Here is a 20,866-nt window from a genome sequence, read left to right on the forward strand (position 1 = left end):
GCGCGGTTTTCATTTCAACCGAGATTAGGTAATTCTGGGGGATTGGGTGGAGTTTGCGGGACAGCATGAGACTGGCCGGTAAAATGGGAGCCTCCGCAGAATGCGGGAGTGTTGGCAAGTATGGGCTGCGACCATAATAAACTAAAAACAAAAAACGACCCTGTTTCATTTAAATTCAAATTGGCATGCTATTAGTTTGTAATGTGTGTGTCTACATGGAGAATATGTCGACATGAAGAACTGTTGAAAAACATTCCCTGGTGGTACTGTGGTGTCTTACCTTCATACTTGCCTACCTGACCCTCTCCATGAGGGAGAAAATGCTCTGTTCCTGGACTTTCCTGGTAATGTATGATTGCCATCACCTGTGGTGAGATAGTTAATTGATAAGAAAGGTGTTTCACCACAGGTGATGCCAATCATACATTACCAGGAAAGGCCAGGAACAGAGCATTTCTCCCTCATGGCAGGGCCGTCTTTTCGTATGGGCTCAATGGGCTCTTGCCCAAGGGCCCCAGGAGTATAAGGGCCCTAGACAGATAGCTGAGAGTCCCCTCTTTCCAGAGGTACCAGAATTTTGAAAATCGGCCCTGGTGAACCAGAGATATCCGACTTGAAAGCAGTGGTCCCCATCCAAGCCTGTTAATTGCTATTCCCAGTCAGATATCTCGGGTTCTGTCTGACATAGCGTTTTTTTGAGGCTATAATCCAAAAGCTGCAACTCTCCCCTTTTGGTGGACACTGGCAGCTTGTCTCTACTATGCCCAGAACCAGATATATCAGCCTTTCAGCAGCTGGTCCCTGCTCCAGCTCCACATGCCTAATATGCAGTTTTTGATTTTTGTTGGTGAATTGCTCTGGTTCCTCCTGAACTCTGATCCCCAAGTCCCCAGAACCTTCTGAAAGGTGGAACTCTCTAGGTTCTTATCCCATTCAAAGCTAAGAAATATATTTTCAGAAACTTGAGATATCTGCAGTCAAGCAATCTACCCTACCACCCTGGAACTCATGTACCTGGGCTTCTTCATTCAGCCCAATGCTTCCTTCTACAGTTTAGCCCCATCTGTGAAGTAAAGGAGTAATTAACAGAAATTACTGCTTCAGGTCCTACATGCTGAGCAGAAGATAGAACACCCCCCACCTCCAGCGGGACATCAAACTAGCCACTGATAGCACCCCCACCCCACCCCTACCGCTGGAGGATGGGTAGGGGGCCCAGTTCATTGCTGTGCCCAGGGGCCTACACTGCTGTTAAGACGGCCCTGCCTCATGGAGAGGGTCAGGTAGGCAAGTACCTTGTATCAGTGTCAGGCAGGAACTCTTCCCTATCCCTAACTCTACCATGTTTTCCAGGTTTCCTCATAGAATCACAAGTGGAATAAATTATAACCACCCCATGAATCTTTTAAAATGTGTCATTTATCAATTAATACAACTGTGATTCAGCAGGGAGATTAGGAAAACATGCACTCTTAATGTGTCCCGAGTACTGGGTTTGAGAAGCACTGGTATAGCATACAGATGTGTCCACATACATCTTTGCTATATCCCACCATGTATAGCACAGTTTTGCATGCCATATTCTCAGAGATTTAGCCATGCCTTGTCATTTTTCTTAATTTGCTTCTTTAATATGTTACTTTATACATATTCTGTCATGGCAAACAAAAATTTTAAAATTCATCCACTCGCTACTCATGAAAAACAGCTTAGCCGTGTTTTGCATGTTGTGCCAAATTTGTAAAAAAAAGCAAAGATATAAGTGGACACATCTGTATATGTGTGTACACTTTTCTGTAAATTACAGGGATATTAGAAGTTGCAGTGGAATTCAGTGACTATTTAGAAGCAGCAGGCTACAGAGTTTTTGCACATATTAAGATCCCATGTATACTATATCCTGGTGCATGATAATGAGCTAGTATTCTGCAGCAAATCCTGAGCAAGGCGAGAGACCACAATACAATGGAGTACATACTGTATATATATTTCTTTATTTATGAATATCCATAACCAGTGGAAATGACAACAGTTACATACTGTATGGTGCAGCCATTGGCCTTTGGATATAGCTTAATAAAGACTATGGGCAATATTTACTAATATTCGTGTAACACTATTTTGTTTTTGTTTTGTTGCTTGTATTTGTACCGTGACACCACACTGCATTGTAATTTTTTTTAAATGGCTACATTTTGTTTTGGATCATATAGTGGTAATGTGTCTTTGGAGTGCCACATCACAGAGCAATTTATATATTGCATCTGTAATATTTATCCTTTCAATACAAAATGAAGATGTGTGTGTTTTCTTGGTTTGTTTGTTTGTTTGTTTTTCTTTAACTTGTGGCCTATGTCAGTGTCCTGTACATGTTTTCCTGTGTTGATGTTGCCATAGTGGTTATGTGTTTTGGTCAGTGTTTTTTTTTTTCCTTTTTTTTTTTTTTTTCAAAAATGTTTTTATTTCGATTTTACATTTAAAACATTTTAATACAATGACAACAAAGCAGCACTTGAAAAGTAGCTGAGAGACATTACATTATATAATGGCTATGATATAGGACGTTGTATTCATAATAGTAAGTATACAGAGTATCCGTAAGGTGTACAACCAATCAGGAAAGAGCAGTCTCTTCCAAGAGAAGGAATAGAAAACAAGACAATAAAAAGGAAGAGGAAGAGGTATATAAAAGTAGAAAGAAGAGTGAGAGAGTAGATGAGGGAAAGAAGACAGGAGGGGAGGAGGATGAATCGCCTGCTGCCCTATAATTCCTGATCATTTTAGCTCAGTCGAATAGGGGGGTCAGATAGAAGTATTGTAGTCTAATACCATAAAGTTGTACGAAAACAATTGTGAATCTGTGTCTTTATTGAAATGTTTAAAGTATCAATAAAAGATTCCCAAACATCAAAAAATGTCTTAATGCGTTGTTCTTTATGTAATGAAGTCTCCATCCAATCCATTTTAAATACATAAAATAGTTTATCCTTAAACATTTGTAATGAAGGAGGGGATGGATGTATCCATTGTTGTAAAATAAAAATTTTTGCCACAGCTGAAAGAATCAACAATAATTTGCAACACCCCGGGGAAACCCTAGAGGTCGTTGGTAGTATACCAAAAATGGCCCAGTCAGGGGACAATGGTAAAAAATTAACTAGTTCTGTAGTGGCAAACTGTTTTACCTGAAGCCAGAATTTTTTAATATGAATATAATCCCACAAGCAGTGAAAAAGAGTAGCCTCAGGTCGCGCGCATTTTAAACATGTCGAAGTGGAAGACATCCCCATTAATTGACATCGAGAGGGTGATAGATAGCCCCTATAAAAAAAATTTAAAGAACATTTGTTGGTACATCATAGTCGGGAGAGTGCGATTGGAATGTAGAAGCGCCTTTAGAATTACGGCTTCGCTAAGATCAGGAAAGTGTCTCTCCCATCTAGTAATGACAGTGTCATAGTGGCCTCCATAATATGGTGTTCGCAATATTTTGTAAAACAGAGAAATAGCTCCTTTAGCATTAAATGGAGACTGAAAGGCAATATCCAACTGGCTCACCCAGTCCATGGGAGAAAGATAGGAAATTACTTTGGAAACATAGTGTTGTGCTTGCAAAAAAGCTAAATTATGAATTTGTAAAAAGGGAAATTTAGAATGAGCCTGAGAAAAAGTAAGAGTACCCTGTGTAGTTGCATTGGTAAGCTGACGAACTGTCGTAAGCCCTCCTTGAGCCCACAAAGTAAAAGGGGCAGAGGCCAACCCGTTTTGGAAGTTCACATTACCAATTAAAGGAAGAAACAAGTAATGTGAAGTGCTAAGTTTCCACTTATTGCGGATCGTATGCCAAACCGACCATGCTGACATCAAGAGAGGGTTATCTAGTATTTCTGGCAGGACATCAGACTTCTGAGAATGCAAAAAACAGACTAAATCTATATTGGTAAGAAAGGATTGTTCTACTGAATAATTGGAGTATAAGTCAGAATGTGAAATCCAATCCTTGATGTGCCTACATATAGCAGCATAATTATAGATTTCCATATTTGGAAAATTAACGCCTCCTTCAGATTTAGTTCTTTGTAACAACCGAAGACTAAGGCGAGGTTTTGCTTTCTTCCAAATAAATTGTTGGAAAGCCGCATCAATTCGCTTAAGATCCGTCTTGGTAAACAGTAATGGCAGAACCTGAATGGGATACAGCAGTTTCGGAAAAGTAATCATCTTTATGAGGTTGGCTCTTCCCAGATAAGATAATCGTAAATGTTGCCAACCATCCAACTCCTTAAGAGCTGTATCAATAGTACTTTTTATATTAATGGTATAGAGATCATAAATATTTCTGGGAAGGCGAATCCCCAAATAAGAGATATAAGAATCTTCCCATTTCAGATCACCAACCTGTAACGTAGCCTTACGAAAAGAGGCGTTTAAGGCCATAATAGTAGATTTGGAGTGATTTATGGTGAATCCCGATATCCTACCAAATTCCTCTAGTTTAGAAATAAGGGGTAATAAACATTCATGGGGATTAGAAATAAAAAGAAGAAGGTCATCTGCGAAGGCAGCTATCTTAACTTCTGTATTGCCATAGGACATACCTCGAAAAAGGGGCCAGGATTGGAGAGCTCTTAGCAAGGGGTCTAATGCAAGGTTGAAAAGTAATGGGGATAAAGGACACCCCTGTCTAGTTCCCCTAAACATTTGAATGGAGTCACCTAAAAGACCGTTGATTAGCAATTTTGTCTTGGGGGAATTATATAGATATTTGATTAAATTAATGAAAGAAGAATCAAACCCCAACTTTTGCAATACAGCATATAAATGGGGCCATAGAATTTTGTCGAATGCGTTTTCGTCATCTAGGCTTAACAATATATTAGAGGATTGTTTCTGAGTTACTGAAGAATATAAGGCCGCTACCGCCAGGCGAACATTGCGAACCATGTTCCTACCATGGGTAAAGCCAGATTGGTGGGACGTCAGGAGAGAAGGAAGGATTGTTTGCAAACGAGTCGTCAGAATTTTTGAAAGAATTTTGTAATCCTGATTCAAGAGCGTAATAGGTCTATACGAGGTTACTAAATCAGGATTTTTATTGGGTTTTAGTAACAGTATAGTATAAGCATCATTAAATGTAGGATATTGAAGGTTACCCTCCTGAATCTGTTTGAAAATATGAGTTAGAGAGGGAATAATATCATCTCTCAGTAACTTATAATAATTTCCATTAAATCCGTCCGGACCCGGCGATTTGTTAAGACGTAAGCTGTCAATGGCAATCCCAATATCTTCCTCTGTTATATCACTAGAAAGGAATTCTTTCTGTTGAGTTGTTACACATGGCAGGTTGGCTTCTTTAAAAAAGGAATCCAACAAAAGGGGGTCAATTGGAGAGTCCTTATAAAGAGAAGTAAAGTATGAATGAAACACACTGTTAATATCAGCAGGGTCAGTAGCCAGTACATTAGAATTTGGGTCCACCAATTTCATAATAAATTGTTTCTTCTGTTGTCTACTTGCCATATAGGCTAAGACTTTTCCCGATTTACCCCCCCCCCCCCCAGCGGTAATAAGTGTTTTTAGAATAATCTAATTTGGTTTGAGCTTCTTTCATAAGAAAGGACTCTAAAATTTGTTTGTGATGCAAGTAAATTGATTTGTTATCTGCCGTTAAAAATCTCAAATAGTGATGGTAGGCTTCTTTCAGTTTGTTTTTTAATGAATTTAATGCTTTCCTATGATTCCGATTACGTTTGGCTATGTAAGAGATCACATGCCCTCTCATCACTGCCTTTGAGGTCTCCAAAAATAAAACAGGATCATCCCAATGTTCTAAGTTATCATCTACATATTCCCTCCATTTAGCCTTCAAATATAGTTGAAAATCATCATTCTGGGAGAGGAAGGAGGGGAAACGCCAAAGGCGTGAAGAGTACCAGGGAGTAGACCTAGTTAAATCAAAAAGTATAGGGGCATGATCAGAGACAATGATAGGATCTATTATGGTATTACAAACTCGCTGGAACAGAGTATCCGCCACCAAAATATAGTCTATACTAGTAAATACATCATGAACCCTAGAATGAAACGTGAAATCCTTACAGGAAGGATTATGCAGTCTCCACTGATCTACTACATCATGATTGGAGCAGAGAAAATCAAACCCATTCACACGGTTTGAAGAGGTAGAGGAGGTAAAGGCGGAATGATCCAATAGGGGGTTATGTAGGCAATTAAAGTCTCCTCCAATTATTAAGTTAGGAGTCTCATGTTTCATGAGAAGATTTGATAGCTTTTTATAAAAGGCCAAACTAGATGTGTTAGGGGCATAAATATTTAGAATAGTAAATTTCTCACCATGAACTGAAAGATGCACCAACAAGAAGCGCCCCTCCTTATCTGCCACTACATTGTCAATAGTGTACTGAAGATGTTTACTAAACAAGATCACTACACCACGTTTCTTCTTATCAAAAGAGGTTGAGACACATTCCTGAATCCATGTCGCTTTAAGGGTCGCATGGGGACCACGCAGCCAGTGCGTTTCCTGCAATAAAATAATATCAGGGGCTAATCATTTGAGATGGGACAATACTCATCGTCGTTTACATGCGGAGTTCAATATGGCTACATTCCATGACAAAAACCGTATAGCAGATGATGTCAATTGGGGGGCTAAATTAGAAGAGTCAACATGAGTTGTCATCCAATTCCACACTTACCAAAAGAAATTGTAGATAGTGTATCTTTGATTAGCGCACCCGTCCCATCCCAGCTAGTGAGACAAGCGCTCCGAACGCAAGTTGGATATGGCAGCGGCATGGAGACAATGGAGAGGGACCACAGGCGATCCAGGAAAAGAGAAGGAAGGGGAGAAGAAAAAGGAGAGAAAAAGAGTAGAGAGCACCAAAAATAGCATATAAACAAATTGTAACACATTTCCAACAGTTTATCTATGAGAGTTCAACCCCTCTAGCACAAGAGAGGTAGGAAATTAGCATTTATTCGTAAAACCAGAGTAAATTATAAATATCTGAGATGATATACCATCAACTCATCCATTTGGAGATGGATTTGTAGAGGAACCTTGTAATGAAATCTTTAGGTGATCTCTAGCTTGGTCAGGAGTGTCAAAATTAAGGGTCTTCCCATCAATGAAGATCCGCAATTTAGCTGGATATAAGAGGGCAAATTTAACATTTTCAGTAAACAAATGTTTGCATATTGGGGTAAATTCTTTCCTCCTCTGAGCCACAGAGGCCGAAAAGTCCTGAAATATCAATACTTTAAAGTTTCGCACTTCAAGCGTGCGTTTTTTCCTGTATGCCATGAGTATGTTTTCTTTATCTCTAAAGTTAAGAAATTTGGCAATCACAGGAAGAGGACGTATTTGGGATGAGGGGGGACCCCTATCGAGGCCAATACGATGTGCTCTTTCAATGAGTACTGTTCCCTAGGTACTAGGAACATTGAGGTTTTGAATTATGTCAACACTCAATAGGTCGAAAAGATCCGAACCAGATATTGACTCTGGGATGCCTATAAATCTAAGATTGCTTCGCTATCCCTATTTTCAAGGTCATCTATCTTTGAGGTCAAAAATGCTATTTGCTGGAAGTGAGAGTCATCAGAATTTTGCAGAGATACAATAGCATCCTCTGTCGTGCTAACACGCTGCTCCACCTCCACTAATCGTTTGGTATGTGATTCTAAAGGGTATAAGACCGTGTTTAAAGTTGTTTGGATCGCGTCTAATTTTTTTTCCAGGGTTGGATTTAGAGGTAAGGAACTTTCCCCAGAAAGGGAGGGTATAATGAGTGTGGAAGAAAAGTCTTGAGATGCTGAGGGAGGTGAACAATTAGGCTGGGGTGTGTTTACCTTTTCCCTAACCGAAGGGGTTTTGGATTGAGATTTCCCGTTTCTGACCATGGTATCAGTTGGATATTTATCTATAAATTTGTCCATACTATGGGACAATAACCAGGTTAGCTAGAGATTCTACACCACCTATGGATGGATGTTTTTGAAATATCTACATAACTAGAAACATACAAGTGGCAATAGTTGAATTCAACCACTGAAGTTGTGAAGAGTAAGCTGTACTTACTGAATTACACAAAACAAACAACAACAACAAAAACAACAACAACAAAAGGGGGGGGGGAGAGGGAAAGGGTAGGAGGGCGAGGGAAAGAGGGTGGAAAGAAAACACTAAAACAGTACTCAATGGAACTACCCAAATATCTAACTGATAGTAAAAACAGTAAATAGGAAGTTATATCCCAAGAATCAGCACAATTTGTGGTACAATAACAATAATATGTAGTAAATTTACCTACAGATTACCTGATATGTATAGAATCAAACAGAACAGTTGCAATTGATAGCAGTTAACAATGAATATACATATATACCTTGTATATAACTGCAGTCATAGGGATTTGTCACCATTAATAGCAGGCTTTTGGTGTGAGCCAAGTTGTATAAAATATACTGACCTTAAGTATTATATATCATCCAGTGGCAGTATTTATCTTTTATTGTAGGGATAGTTTAAGTGCTACCAGTTGTGAAACCGTGATCCGTAATGTGTTATAAAGGCAAAGTAAAGAGCCCAACACTACGGTTACACATGTAAAGTTTTAGCGTGAGATATATTATGAGTATTCAATTTGTGTATAATGACACCAGTATGTCCTGCATCTGTGCAGTCACTTCAAGTAGAACATCTGCCCAAAGAAGAACTTTCATATATTTGGGCTATATAATGTAAGAGCTGTAGGTGGCACTGTTGTATAAGAAAAGTGTGTCTGAATCCACAATACTTAATAAACAGTAGAAAACATTATACCCCTATGTCTATATCTAAACAGAATACTTGTCATATGGTAGTAGCAGAAATTAGAACATGACAACAAAAATTAAAGGAAAAGTCTGGTATCTGATCGCTGATAACAGCCACCCTGGAGTAGCCAAGGGAAGCAGTCTCTGTTGAAGGAATGGCTGCAAACACTGGGACGTTAGGGAGAGAGTACACTGCCCTGCACTATATCTCAGCACGCGTGTATTGTAGCAGAAGGGCGGCTCAGGTTTGTCATGGGGTTGATCATAGGGTTCCAATCAACTTCCCTCAAAGGTCCGCACCCCCAGTTCCCAAATATTATTCAATGCCCAAAAGAAGGTTCAAGCTAAGGGTTGCTGGGTTTTTGTTGAAACCTGCTTTAGGGGTAACATTGATCCTTTGTGCAGCAAGAGCGGGTTAGGCACTGGCACCCCACAGCCGCTCACTAGGTAGAGTAGGGCCTGGCATCCAAGTTCAGGGGCGGGTGAAATGGGCGCCGCACGGGGCTATCACCGGGGTCCCACCCAACTTCAGGGACTCAAAATAGGAAGCAGGGCCCAGCCTAGAGGGTAATCACCAACCGTTCGGTCCCAGTGTCATACGCCCGCAGCACCGATCCCCAAGGTCCCGGCAGCGGAGACAAACGCATCGTCAGGCACAGGTCGGGTGAGGCCGTTGCGGCGCACAACACCGTCAGGCCTCTCGTCAGGCCTCTCGTCACAGCAAACAGTGCCACTGGGGAACACATGGGTCTCGATCCCTCACCCCGTCGGCCACCTCCTGGTTCAAGCACTGCTCCGGTTCTCCCTCCGTCTCACCACGGCCAGGGACGATGCGGCTCCCGCACCCACCGGCCATCCATCCACCATCAGATCTCCGCCAGCAGGTACAGAACGGCTCCCGCAGTCACCTTCCGGATCGTCCGCTCAGCCGCCACAAGTCATAGGGCCCACGGCAATAGAGGTGGGAGGGTTGGATTCACTGTAGAAGTGCAGCAAGGCCGGTAATGGCGCCGGACCACGCCACTGAGACGTAGGTAGGCCTCAGTAGTGGCAGGCTGGATTCCGGTGGGTAAACGCTCCAATCTCCTCAATGTTCGGTGTAGTAGGTAGAGCTGAATCCCCAACACACTCCTGTATAGTTATTGATTCTTTTGAATAAGATCTGCAAAAGGATTGAGGTAGATTCAGCAGCTGGGAGACAGAGCTATCAGTAAAATGCGGCCATCACGATGCTCCGCCCACCGGAAGTCCTTTTTTTTACTTTTTGTATTTCCGGTCCTTATGTTTTTTATAAATAAAAACCAAGCATTTCTAAAAGAATAAATGTTTATAAGCATAATGGGTGGATGTATACACAATAGCATGATAAAATAGTTTTTTTTAATTTTATACAGTGTTAGAAAAAAGCAGTACTACTCGACGGCCAGTAACTCCTATCACATCTGATGATGATGATGCTGCAGAAGCAGGTAAAGTGTCCATTGTTGTATAGGGTATGCTTGTAAAGGAATGGCCATAACAAAATTGCACTTTCATTAAAAGGTCCATCAAAAGAAGTATGGAGCAGCAGAAGTGGGACTTCTGTAAGACATCACAACAAAAAACCTGTGGCCGAAAAGAAAGCAAGGTCGTATGTCCCGGGCCAACCACAGCAGGCTACCCCACCATGAAGATTATCGTCCGTATGTTCTGTCCCCCCACTCCAAATTTTGGACACACCTCCAAGACGTCATCCACACTCCCCTCATCTTGATTGTGAGTATCAAACTGAAATAAATGTTAAAAATTTCAGAACGTAATCCAAAATTTTCATAATTGCATTAAGTCAAATACATCAAAAACTTAGATACTTACCGCAGTAAGTAAAAGCTGAAATGGAATCCAAGCTAAATGGCCTTGTCCACATCCAGTAAAGATATGTATGTCCACTTGAGCCATACAGTATGACATTGGCCCTCATTCCGAGTTGTTCGCTCTGTATTTTTCATCGCATCGCAGTGAAATTCCGCTTAGTGCGCATGCGCAATTTTCGCACTGCGACTGCGCCAAGTATCTTTGCTATGTAGATAGTATTTTTACTCACGGCTTTTTCATCGCTCCGGCGATCGTAGAGTGATTGACAGGAAATGGGTGTTACTGGGCGGAAACACGGCGTTTTATGGGCGTGTGGCTGAAAACGCTACCGTTTCCAGAAAAAACGCAGGAGTGGCCGGAGAAACGGGGGAGTGTCTGGGCGAACGCTGGGTGTGTTTGTGACGTCAAACCAGGAACGACAAGCACTGAACTGATCGCACAGGCAGAGTAAGGTTGAAGCTACTCTAAAACTGCTAAGTAGTTTGTGATCGCAATAATGCGAATACATCGGTCGCAAATTTAAGAAGCTAAGATACACTCCCAGTAGGCGTAGGCTTAGCGTGTGTAACTCTGCTAAATTCGCCTTGCGACCGATCAACTCGGAATGAGGGCCATTGTGTGTAAGATGCTGCAACAAAAAAGCATGTTGGTTTTATTGCAAAAAGTAAGGTTGTTTTTCCAAATTACACATGTGTGTTTGAGGTAACATGGCAAAATACATATAAAAACATTACTATGTTTGTTTGAACAAAGCTATAAGGTAACACATTATGTATTCCAATGTGTTTTTATTGTGGAGTATGTGTGAGCTACAATAAAACTAAAGTGTTTGCTTTCACGATTAAGTAACCAGACACATTTGCCACATACAGGCATATGTATGTATTTAAGCTATGAGTGATGATGTTGCTAGGCAGAATAGTTGAAAGCAACAGTGAATGACATGTGTTCCATGTGTAGTGATTTGTTTTCATTTCAAAAACATATGGATAGCTAACGGAGATTTGTTTAACATTTCAGCTTCTAGTCCTGGGAACAGCATCCCTCCGCAACAACAGCAACACAGTGACATGGAGGAGACAAACATCTTAGAAATGCAGCCATTAATGCAAGGAATGAGCCCCCCAGCACCTGTGAGTATGCCACCACAGCAAAGCACACCACCACCACAACACAGCCCAACAACACCAGAAACACAAGGCCCTGATCAGGTGTTGGTCCATTTGGGCTAGACAGCAGGCCACTAATGAAGATTGCCTGCGTAAGCAGACACAAATGTTTGCAAGCCTACCATCTCACCTCAGAAGAATATCAAGAAATCTGAGTAGACAAAATGAACAAACAACCAGAATAGGCAATACCATGGAACTCATGCGTACAGACATTACACAGGTCATGGACAACTTTCAGCACATAATGGAAGAACAGCACAGACAACAGCAAAGTTATATGAGCATTTTTCAAAACAATCAAAAGATTAATGAAAGTTTATTCCGAATAGTAAACAATCAAAATGCTGCTACACGTGAACTCAATGCCACCCTCACTAACCTGAATGAAACACTCAGATGCATGCACCAACAGCAAACAAGCAGCAGTTCTGGTACGACTACTCCAAATATCACGCCAGTGTCATCACCACCAAGACGCTCCACCAGAGCACAACAATATGACAGTGCTAAAGGTAAAGGGCAGGACACGCAGCCACAAAAAAAACGTGAAAAAAATTCAAGTTAGACATTTGTGATAAGTAACTCAAAATAGTTAGTAAGTGTATTTTTGGATAAAAATATATAACACTTAGCTCCTTGACACTTTTTTCAACATCATCAATTATAAGTGGTACAAACAAAAAGATAAAATTTGTACGCACATTTATTCTTTACCATTTTTTTTGGTATTGGAGGAGGGAAATGTTGATGGAGCCACACATACATGTTAGCAGGAAGTAAACTGACCACTTGATTTTTTTTTCTAATCATTACTCTTTCTAGATTCCAATCATTCTCTTTCCCTGCAGACACAATAGTTGCCAGCCAGGCAGAATGTCTTTAGCAGGAAGTAAACTGACCACTTGATTTTTTTCTAATCATTACTCTTTCTAGATTCCAATCATTCTCAATCCCTGCAGACAATCCAAATTACAATGTTATTGATACATATTTTAGCTTTATTCTCTATACAACATTACAAGAAGAACACAATTGAGTTGCGTAAAAAGCTTGTAATATGTTGGCTTTGTTTTGTTTTAAAAACATTGACAAAATGAATGTCAGTATTGATGGGACATGTTTGTGTGTGTTAAAAATTAGTAAGAATGTTTTTACACATGATGTTGAAACAAACAAATATGTACTTTTACTACAAAAAAAAAATCAAAGAATGTGTATAATAATGTGTATGTGTGGGAAACTGTGTATTTACTTACCCATCATCAATTTTATAGCATCAAACATTAGGAAATAAATTAATCCAGATTACAGTAAGTTTGTATGTCTTAAATATGATGGTGCATCACACATAGGGACACATGTATTCCTCAAGGCTAACATATTATATGTTGAGGAGTGTTTTTTGGGAACACAGGTTCTCAAACTCGGCAATCAGGAACCCACGCAGTGCATGTTTTGCAGGTCTCCTCACAGAATCACAAGTGACATAATTAGCTCCACCTGTGAACATTTTAACATATGTCTGTGAGTAATTCATACACCTGTGCCTCTACTGGGTTACGTGAAAAACATGCACTGTGTGTGGTCCTGAGGGCCGAGTTTGTGAACCTGTGCATTAGGGAATTGCACACAATGATAAAGTGAAATACTAAATGGATTATGTGGCCTTGTAAGAAATTAGCACTGCAAGTTTACGATCAGTTATCCAGACTTAATGCATGCCACTTATAATCTGTTGTTTTGGTAATAAAAATACACACAATACACATGCGACATTTGTTTTTCATAAAGCGAGGGTATGTTTGTATGTGTCAAGGAGACAGACACATTCTGAGTAATGGTTTTGGGGAAAAAAAGGCCAAACATCTATTTATGATTACACAACAAATGAAATAAGCAAACCAAGCTTACCTTAGAAATAGCGATTGATGATCTCTTGCCTAACCTGCCTCCCCACATCTGTACTCCAAGTATCACCAGATGTCTCTAATTCCTCTACTTGCTGGCTGCTTTCTTCCTCCTCCTCCTCCTCCTCCTCCTCAACATGTGGCAGATGTTGTTGCAAACACATGTTATGAAGAAAGCAGCAGCAGAACACAATTTGAGTCACCTTGGAGGGACTATACAACAAAAGGCCACCAGACTTATCCAGACACCGAAACCTAGATTTCAGCGCACCAAAACATCTTTCTATCATATTCCATGTGGACTTATGTGCATGATTGTAATTGTGTTCAGCAGGGGTATCAGGTCGGGGCAATGGAGTTAGAAGCCAAGAGAAACAGCCATATCCTGCATCACCTAAAATACAGATATAGTAACGTGATTCATGTTAAGATACAGCAACACATAAGTAACACACTGTGTGGCAGATGTATTAACCTGGAGAAGGCATAAGGAAGTGAAAAACCAGTGATATGTGCAAGGTAATAGAGGCAGCAGACAATCTGTTCCTTAATGTTCATTTACATATTGGAGCTGATTGGCTGGATCTTTATCACCTTGCACAGATCACTGGTTTCTCACTTCCTTATGCCTTCTACAGGTTAATACATCTGCACCTGTATTTGGACAAAGTATACGCAGGCCTACACATATCAAATTACATACCCAGCAGCCATCCATCTGGCATTTGTCTGTCCTCAAACTTATCAAAGAGGGATGACTGACTGAGGATGAAGGAGTCATGGCAGCCCCCAGGGTAACCAGCAACAACACTCATTATTTTGAGATTTGCATCACAAACCACCTGCACATTTGTGGAGTGTTCGAAATGGCGGTTTGTATATATGTGCTGCCTGCCCCTAGGTGGTCTCAGCTGAATGTGTGTGCAATCTATGGCTCCAAGCACATTGGGCATGCCAGCCAGCTCATAGAAATCTACCCTGACGGCATGCCACTGAGACTCCTGGGTAGGGAAGCAGATTGAGGCCTCGATGTGGGGCTGCAAAACAGCCAACACCTGTGTGTATAGTTTAAAGAACAATAAACATGAGATTTTAGGACAGAACTGGCCACAGAGAAATTAAAACAAACACAAAACAGAAGACTATAGAAAAAATTGGTGTTGGGGATGCGCTACACCACTAACAAATGGTTAATAAAAAATAATAAAAATGTACATGTGATTCTATATATTACTGTATATCGAAAGGGTTTAATACTCATTAGACAATTTCATAAACAAAAAGTTATAATTTATTTTTTATAGAATTTGATATATAGACAGCTTTTAAAAAATTCATTAATATAAAGCCTGTATTTCTATGTGGCTCTCAACCTTAAGAAGACATGTTTAAAACAAAAAATTAAAAATACATATATAAATAGGCTGTATAGCTGATATAACCTTTTGAGAAGTCCTAGGATTTGAAATAATGTTATTCTATATATAGAGTCCTATTGGATCTGATACGTTGTAGCGATCTTTGCTACAAATTATTCTTTTTTTATGTAGACAGAGTTCACTGGGTCCCTGCTGTGCACAGCTTTTGATGTTATTAATATGCATGCATTTTGGATTGTTAAAACACTTGACTTTATATCCACATTGTTTTCCCCTGGTTCCAAATCTTACAGCTTCATCCCTCCGTTTTTTTATTACATCAGTTAGGTTACCGTGATTGCGTTCTGCCGGGATTCAAGTGGCGCTGTTGGTTCTAATTTCGTTGGGGTCCGTGGCTGTCACAGTGGTAGTTGTGGATGGGCTCCTTTGAACGTGTAACGCGTTTCTCCGCCTTTTTCCGTTACTGTCCGCGGCTTCCTCAGACAGCCGCTGACGGTAACGGAAAAAGGCGGAGAAATGCGTTACACGTTCAAAGGAGTATGGTAGGCCACTGCTGTACCTACCTCTGTGTCGTCACGCATCATCCATTAAGTATACTATCTATCTACATTGTATACCTGTGGTGCATTTTAGTTTAGCAGTTTGCTGACAGTGTCCACCAGTATACTATATATAGCAGTACGGTAGGCCACTGCTGTACCTACCTCTGTGTCATCACTCATCATCCATTAAGTATACTATCCATCTACATTGTATACCTGTGGTGCATTTTAGACTAGTTTAGCAGTTTGCTGACAGTGTCCACCAGTATACTATATATAGCAGTACGGTAGGCCACTGCTGTACCTACCTCTGTGTCGTCACTCGTCATCCATTAAATATACTATCCATCTACATTGTATACCTGTGGTGCATTTTAGTTTAGCAGTTTGCTGACAGTGTGCACCAGTATACTATATATGGCAGTACGGTAGGCCACTGCTGTACCTACCTCTGTGTCACTCGTCATCCATTAAGTATACTATCCATCTACATTGTATACCTGTGGTGCATTTTAGTAGTTTGCTGACAGTGTCCACGAGTATACTATATATAGCAGTATGGTAGGCCACTGCTGTACCTACCTCTGTGTCGTCACTCGTCATCCATTAAGTATACTATCCATCTACATTGTATACCTGTGGTGCATTTTAGTTTAGCAGTTTGCTGACGTGTCCACCAGTATACTATATATAGCAGTACGGTAGGCCACTGCTGTACCTACCTCAGTGTCGTCACTCGTCATCCATTAATTATACTATCCATCTATATTGTATACCTGTGGTGCATTTTAGTTTAGCAGTTTGCTGACAGTGTCCACCAGTATACTATATATAGCAGTACGGTAGGCCACTGCTGTACCTACCTCTGTGTCATCACTAATCATCCATTAAGTATACTATCCATCTACATTGTATACCTGTGGTGCATTTTAGACTAGTTTAGCAGTTTGCTGAAAGTGTCCACCAGTATACTATATATAGCAGTACGGTAGGCCACTGCTGTACCTACCTCTGTGTCATCACTAATCATCCATTAAGTATACTATCCATCTACATTGTATACCTGTGGTGCATTTTAGTTTAGCAGTTTGCTGACAGTGTCCACCAGTAGACTATATATAGCAGTACGGTAGGCCACTGCTGTACCTACCTCTGTCGTCACTCGTCATCCATTAAGTATACTATCCATCTACATTGTATACCTGTGGTGCATTTTAGACTAGTTTAGCAGTTTGCTGAAAGTGTCCACCAGTATACTATATATAGCAGTACGGTAGGCCACTGCTGTACCTACCTCTGTGTCATCACTAATCATCCATTAAGTATACTATCCATCTACATTGTATACCTGTGGTGCATTTTAGACTAGTTTAGCAGTTTGCTGAAAGTGTCTACCAGTATACTATATATAGCAGTACAGTAGGCCACTGCTGTACCTACCTCTGTGTCGTCACTCGTCATCCATTAAATATACTATCCATCTACATTGTATACCTGTGGTGCATTTTAGTTTAGCAGTTTGCTGACAGTGTCCACCAGTATACTATATATAGCAGTATGGTAGGCAACTGCTGTACCTACCTCTGTGTCGTCACTCATCATCCATTAAGTATACTATCCATCTACATTGTATACCTGTGGTGCATTTTAGTTTAGCAGTTTGCTGACAGTGTCCACCAGTATACTATATATAGCAGTACGGTAGGCCACTCCTGTACCTACCTCTGTGTCGTCACTCGTCATCCATTAAGTATACTATCCATCTACATTGTATACCTGTGGTGCATTTTAGTTTAGCAGTTTGCTGACAGTGTCCACCAGTATACTATATATAGCAGTACGGTAGGCCACTGCTGTACCTACCTCTGTGTCATCACTCGTCATCCATTAAGTATACTATCCATCTACATTGTATACCTGTGGTGCATTTTAGATTAGCAGTTTGCTGACAGTGTCCACCAGTATACTATATATAGCAGTATGGTAGGCCACTGCTGTACCTACCTCTGTGTCGTCACTCGTCATCCATTAAGTATACTATCCATCTACATTGTATACCTGTGGTGCATTTTAGTTTAGCAGTTTGCTGACAGTGTCCACCAGTATACTATATATAGCAGTACGGTAGGCCACTGCTGTACCTACCTCTGTGTCATCACTTGTCATCCATTAAGTATACTATCCATCTACATTGTATACCTGTGGTGCATTTTAGTTTAGCAGTTTGCTGACAGTGTCCACCAGTATACTATATATAGCAGTACGGTAGGCCACTGCTGTACCTACCTCTGTGTCATCACTTGTCATCCATTAAGTATACTATCCATCTACATTGTATACCTGTGGTGCATTTTAGTTGTGCGCAGTATATATAGTAGTAGGCCATTGCTATTGATACTGGCATATAATTCCACACATTAAAATATGGAGAACAAAAATGTGGAGGTTAAAAAAATAGGGAAAGATCAAGATCCACTTCCACCTCGTGCTGAAGCTGCTGCCACTAGTCATGGCCGAGACGATGAAATGCCATCAACGTCGTCTGCCAAGGCCGATGCCCAATGTCATAGTAGAGAGCATGTAAAATCCAAAACACAAAAGTACAGTAAAATGACCCAAAAATCAAAATTAAAAGCGTCTGAGGAGAAGCGTAAACTTGCCAATATGCCATTTACGACACGGAGTGGCAAGGAACGGCTGAGGCCCTGGCCTATGTTCATGGCTAGTGGTTCAGCTTCAAATGTGGATGGAAGCACTCATCCTCTTGCTAGAAAAAAGAAAAGACTTAAGCTGGCAAAAGCACAGCAAAGAACTGTGCGTTCTTCGAAATCACAAATCCCCAAGGAGAGTCCAATTGTGTCGGTTGCAATGCCTGACCTTCCCAACACTGGACGGGAAGAGCTTGCGCCTTCCACCATTTGCACGCCCCCTGCAAGTGCTGGAAGGAGCACCCGAAGGATACCGTGTGATCCTATGTTCTGAGCGTCTTTTGAACTGTTTAAACTCAGTTCAATTTGATCCGGTAATTACCCGCTGTTTAATAAGCCTGCCTCCTTGCAAAGGAACTTTTATGCCATACACTGTATTTTATGACTCAATATAGAATCAGTTCCATTATTGTTTGTCTGTATTGTGTGTCAATTAAAACAGTGTTACACTATATTCCTTCCATTTTTTCTCTTTACATATCTTGTATACCCTAAATGAAAAAGGGTTAATGCGAATGAACTATCATATGGAATTCTGGAAAAGCGCTGGTTAAGTGTTTACTTCAATCTTTTGTTTGCTATTGTTGTTCTTGGTGGAGGTTAAAAGGGATACCTCTAGAAGTGTCACACTGACTAGCAGCTGTTTTGCGCACGGGACGGCTCTTCTAACCTTTTTTTGGCCTTTGGATATAGCTTAATAAAGACTATGGGCAATATTGACTAATATTCGTGTAACACTATTTTGTTTTTGTTTTTTTGCTTGTATTTGTACCGTGACACCACACTGCATTGTAATTTTTTTTAAATGGCTACATTTTGTTTTGGATCATATAGTGGTAATGTGTCTTTGGAGTGCCACATCGCAGAGCAATTTATATATTGCATCTGTAATATTTATCCTTTCAATACAAAATGAAGATGTGTGTGTTTTTTTGGTTTGTTTGTTTGTTTGTTTGTTTTTCTTTAACTTGTGGCCTATGTCAGTGTCCTGTACATGTTTTCCTGTGTTGATGTTGCCATAGTGGTTATGTGTTTTGGTCAGTGTTTTTTTTTTCCTTTTTTTTTTTTCAAAAATGTTTTTATTTCGATTTTACATTTAAAACATTTTAATACAATGCCAACAAAGCAGCACTTGAAAAGTAGCTGAGAGACATTACATTATATAATGGCTATGATATAGGACGTTGTATTCATAATAGTAAGTATACAGAGTATCCGTAAGGTGTACAACCAATCAGGAAAGAGCAGTCTCTTCAAGAGAAGGAATAGAAAACAAGACAATAAAAAGGAAGAGGAAGAGGTATATAAAAGTAGAAAGAAGAGTGAGAGAGTAGATGAGGGAAAGAAGAGAGGAGGGGAGGGGAGGAGGATGAATCGCCTGCTGCCCCATAATTCCTGATCATTTTAGCTCAGTCGAATAGGGGGGTCAGATAGAAGTATTGTAGTCTCATACCATAAAGTTGTACGAAAACAATTGTGAATCTGTGTCTTTATTGAAATGTTTAAAGTATCAATAAAAGATTCCCAAACATCAAAAAAATTCTTAATGCGTTGTTCTTTATGTAATGAAGTCTCCATCCAATCCATTTTAAATACATAAAATAGTTTATCCTTAAACATTTGTAATGAAGGAGGGGATGGATGTATCCATTGTTGTAAAATAATTTTTTTTGCCACAGCTGAAAGAATCAACAATAATTTGCAACACCCCGGGGAAACCCTAGAGGTCGTTGGTAGTATACCAAAAATGGCCCAGTCAGGGGACAATGGTAAAAAATGTACTAGTTCTGTAGTGGCAAATTGTTTTACCTGAAGCCAGAATTTTTTAATATGAATATAATCCCACAAGCAGTGAAAAAGAGTAGCCTCAGGTCGCGCGCATTTTAAACATGTCGAAGTGGAAGACATCCCCATTAATTGACATCGAGAGGGTGATAGATAGCCCCTATAAAAAAAATTTAAAGAACATTTCTTGGTACATCATAGTCGGGAGAGTGCGATTGGAATGTAGAAGCGCCTTTAGAATTACGGCTTCGCTAAGATCAGGAAAGTGTCTCTGCCATCTAGTAATGACAGTGTCATAGTGGCCTCCATAATATGGTGTTCGCAATATTTTGTAAAACAGAGAATTAGCTCCTTTAGCATTAAATGGAGACTGAAAGGCAATATCCAACTGGCTCACCCAGTCCATGGGAGAAAGATAGGAAATTACTTTGGAAACATAGTGTTGTGCTTGCAAAAAAGCTAAATTATGAATTTGTAAAAAGGGAAATTTAGAATGAGCCTGAGAAAAAGTAAGAGTACCCTGTGTAGTTGCATTGGTAAGCTGACGAACTGTCGTAAGCCCTCCTTGAGCCCACAAAGTAAAAGGGGCAGAGGCCAACCCGTTTTGGAAGTTCACATTACCAATTAAAGGAAGAAACAAGTAATGTGAAGTGCTAAGTTTCCACTTATTGCGGA

At 40.2% G+C, this 20,866-nt stretch overlaps 1 protein-coding gene and 2 long non-coding RNA genes across 4 annotated transcripts in view; 1 reads left to right on the forward strand and 2 right to left on the reverse strand.

The window, feature by feature from the left end:
* LOC135054779 (parvalbumin alpha-like) overlaps positions 1–20,866 on the reverse strand; it is a 144,713-nt gene that overhangs the window by 86,241 nt on the left and 37,606 nt on the right. The gene's annotated exons all lie outside the window — the stretch shown is intronic.
* Positions 10,153–11,725, reverse strand: LOC135054778 (uncharacterized). The gene is made up of 2 exons (XR_010243574.1): positions 10,699–11,725; positions 10,153–10,611 (listed from the first exon to the last, which is right to left on the reverse strand). It is a non-coding gene; the product is annotated as an uncharacterized LOC135054778 (long non-coding RNA).
* Positions 10,237–13,027, forward strand: LOC135054777 (uncharacterized). Its single transcript, XR_010243573.1, has 3 exons — positions 10,237–10,313; positions 10,387–10,599; positions 11,719–13,027. It is a non-coding gene; the product is annotated as an uncharacterized LOC135054777 (long non-coding RNA).

This window comes from Pseudophryne corroboree, chromosome 3, assembly GCF_028390025.1.
Source record: "Pseudophryne corroboree isolate aPseCor3 chromosome 3, aPseCor3.hap2, whole genome shotgun sequence".
NCBI lineage: Eukaryota > Metazoa > Chordata > Amphibia > Anura > Myobatrachidae > Pseudophryne > Pseudophryne corroboree.